Source organism: Acanthochromis polyacanthus, chromosome 20 (assembly GCF_021347895.1).
Source record: "Acanthochromis polyacanthus isolate Apoly-LR-REF ecotype Palm Island chromosome 20, KAUST_Apoly_ChrSc, whole genome shotgun sequence".
NCBI lineage: Eukaryota > Metazoa > Chordata > Actinopteri > Pomacentridae > Acanthochromis > Acanthochromis polyacanthus.
The window spans coordinates 19,393,538-19,397,700 of NC_067132.1; positions in this window are offsets into that span (position 1 = coordinate 19,393,538).

The window sequence follows — 4,163 nt, forward strand, 5'->3', positions numbered from 1 at the left end:
CATGTCGATAGTCTTCATGTAGCGCTCAGTGCCCCCCACTCACCATGCTGAGGTTGTGCACTGCATTAAAGGGATCCAGAGAGTTTTAAGCTGACAGCTTCGCCATTCCTGCTGCTGAGAAAGGATAAAGATATGGGTCTCTGCTACCTCCCATGCAGTGATGGAGGGAGGCTTTTTGAAGGTGAGGGGATGTAATTGACTGCCAGACTGTACAGATGTCTGTGGGGGACAGAGTAAATGTCTGACAGATTTATGGAATGGTGAGGGTTTTTTTATATATATACCAGGGTTACCTTCACTGCATCGGGCTTTGTAAGGAAGGAGGTCGGTGGATTTGCTGTCACCAGTAGGTGGGCGGTGTGCATAAATGTTTGAGGAGTAAAGGCCTAAAATGGGTTTGAAAAGATGGAGCTTTATTAATGTCTGGGGGGAAAATGGGGGAGAGCTAAAACAAGCAGTGACCTCTAGAGTGTTTATTTTAAGGTTTAATGGGATGGCAGTAGACAGAAACTATAGCAGAGAAGGTTGTAAAGTCAATCACCCAGATTAGCTGGTAAAAATAGAAAAGGAAGCAAATGGATGCTGCCCTCATTTCCCAGGAAAACTGCTATTGATCTTTTATTCTGAAAGAGTGGAGGTGATCAGCTGCTAACAGGACAGTGGTTTGTTTAATGAATGAGTATCTGACAAAGATTTGCATAAATGTATGCTCAGCAAATCCACTTTTGGTAAATATATACAGGTTAAAAAGCCAAATTTCCTCTGCTTATCACAATATTTAGGCTGATTTGAAGCAGTTACCACTGATTGTTGAATTTGCTCCTATTAAATCTAGACTCCAGCCGATTAATCTTTTTTGACATATATTTATGAAGCTTGTGACCTTCAACTGAATGCTAAGGTGGAACGTAAGTGATTGTAGTAATAATGAGAAACAGCGCAATGAAATAGAATGTAAATAAGCATACAGCAGATGGAGGAAATTTAAATATAACAGCTGAGAGTTTATTGCGAGAGTGTGTTAATAAGAAAATATAAGGTCGTAAAATGGGCATTTAATGCATACGGAATGTACCAGAGTTTATGCAGGTTACATTAAAGGTAGAGTAGGCGTTTTCTGAGACAGTTTGTTGACATTTGATTGCAGCCAAATAAACAGACCCCACTGTAGTGCTTCTTTAGAGACATGACAGCTGAGTTAGCGGACCAATAAGAAAAATGTTCCAGCTTTACATCAGTAGAAATGAAAGTCTGTTTCTCTTAAATGAAGCACAACAAATGTTAGAATATAAAAAGTCATCAAATGAACAACACACAAGCACAACATCCAAAGCAGCAAAATAAATACTAATGAGATTTGTCAGATTGTTTTCAAAGGTCAGGACAACTATAATACTGGGAACCGTCTTTTACAGATGGGGTTGGAGTATTCGTGAGCAAAGACACAAGGCTTGGTGGTGCTAATGTGCCTTTGCTTGACATTTCTGCTTTAATACAGAAGGCAGAGTCGCTGTTCTGTGATCATAATCTGCTTGTACAGCAGGACGAATGACCCTGTTGCTGGTTGGCCAGAAATGTGTTGTGTGGAACAATCTGAGAAACTTTTTTTCCAGTTTGTAGAATGAGGGCTGCGCACAAACGTCAGATTTTTTTTTTCGGCACACACTCAGAACGGCCAGCTAGCAGACAGTGAGGAGATGTTTGTTGCATTGAATTGGAAGTGCTTACTCGGCTTTAACAGAGGCACACAAGGCTTGACTGTTTCCCTCAGAATGTACATGATAAATGTGCGATAATACAACAATTGCATGTTTACATATTGACAGGGCAACAGTAGGATTAATTTTATATGACAAGTGAAATACACAGTCTCTTTTTACCACTGGTTTTGGTTTCCACCATTGCCTAAGAAAAATAGTCATTAACCTCCTTTTTCTGTTTGGTCCTGGGCAGTTGGCTTATTGCATTTTTTTTTTTTTTTAAAGGCTGTACTTTGCTGGAAACAAGTTTGGTGAGAGTCAAAATTATAGGTTATATAGTCAAATCAGTGAGCAGAGAAATGCTTAAATGCCCTGTAGTGTGGGTTAACCTTGGATTTTTTTCTGTTTCTTGTAAAAAAAAAATTTGATTGTTGTAGCTTTAAGCTGGCAGTATCACACAAAACATTAATTGCACATATTACACTTTGATTCCAGCATTTCAAAGGCTGAAGTGTTTAAATAGGAACTTATCTCTGTTATTTGCAGCTTGAACATCTATAAATTAACTAAAGTACTTCAGCTGTTGGATAGACTTGAAGCAAAACTAGGCTGAGACCTCAAATCTAGCATTTAAGACAGCCTGTTAGCCTTTTTCTGATTCTACATAATTTCATTTGAGAATTTTTTTGAGCAGTGGTTTGGAGCTGGGTGGTAGTGATTGTGTTCAAGTTCATTCTATTTGCCTCTTTCTGTCTCATTGTGCACAATTTCCATGTAAAAGAGCTCTGAATGACACAGTCAGCAGGTGGCCCACATTGCTCATTTCAACCAATTATACAGATGGAGAGTGCTATTCAAGCTGGATCGCTACAAGTTTCTTTCTTTCGCGCCGCTCTCCCGGACGAGTCTGCAGCGTGAGCAGAGCCTCACATTTATCTGCCTCTTCTCGTGGAAACACGGTTGTTATCTTGCTGTCATGATGGCACTACATGAAAAAAGAATGAGCTCCGCCACTAACCCGAAACACTGAGGCTTTATGACAGTCTCATAAAGCCAGTAGTGTGTGTTATCGTGGAGGAAATGATGGCCAGCAGAGGTCTTATCTGTGAGAGATTGTGTTGTCAGAGCAGAGTATCCAGAGTCTTTTCACAGGAGAGAGTGCCAGTATTTGTCACTTTGAGAGGCAAGCACCTGCAAAGCTGAAATCATTGATTTGACAAGGTGTTGCAGTAGCTGCTGCCATGGATGGATTATTGAACAGGTCCATCGGGCACAGGCCCAGGGGCCAGCTGACCCTCAGGGGAGAGTCAGAACATTTCCTATTGGAAAAGCGATCAAACCACCTCAATGAGTTGCAAAATCTTTACAAAATAACACAGAATAACTACAAAGCGGCCACAAGGAGTCGCAAAGTGACTGAGACCCTGTCCACACGTATCTGGATAAGTCTGAAAACGCATATTTTTCTCCGATTCGGCCTGTCATCCACACGTAACCGGAGGTTTTTGGTTCTGAAAACGGAGGTTTTGAAAACTCCGGCCAAAGTGGAGATTTGGGAAAAACCCCGGGTATGCGTTTACGTGTGGACAGACATAACCGGAGTTTTAGGAGTGCGGACGACACTGCCTGAGACAAAACTGCTGTGATGTCAGACATGCGACCTTTGTAGACAATCGGAGCAGAATGGACGCGCTCAAAAGTGTACTGGTTTCAACAATACTACAGGCGCTTTTTGCTTGTTTGATCTTACAATCTCATTTACTGCTTCAGCTCGAAGAGCATCGGAGAAGGAGGACTGCTCTGACTTCCGCTATTTTGCACCTGACAACCATTCCACGTCTACGTCCTTCTGGTTGGATAAGCTTGATATATACGTGCATGTATCCGGATACGTGTAGACGGAGATTTTTGTAGAAAACTGAGACGTGTGGCCGCAGATTTTTTTCCTAAACGGAGGGGGGCGGATATTCGGTTTTAAAAATATCCGGATACGTGTGGACATGGCCTGAAAAAGGGCAGATTTTTCAGTCTGGGTGTTTTTCCTTCTGTGTAAGGAGAGGTGGGAGGTCCTCTACATGCCTCTGCCTTGAGCTGTCTGTGTATTCAAAACCTGGTTTGGCTTATTGCTCTGTGCCACAGAACCATTAAGCCACACTGTTTTTAATTCATTACAAAAAAACAACAACACTATTGTCTATATGGAAGCAGCATTACAGACCTGTATACAATCAGTCAGTTGTGTAAAATTAGAATGAGATACTTGCTCTCTGTCTCTTTCTTGGCACGTATCTGCTGTATTTTCTCTTTTGAGTACCTGTGCAAATACGGTTCCACAAATCCATCACCTCCAGCAGTTTCTTATTGCACTCCAGACATATATTCGTAAGCGTATTGATTGCTCTCCGTCCCAGACATTGCAAATTTCTCAGATACCTTCAGCACAAAATCAAGAACTTGTGATTA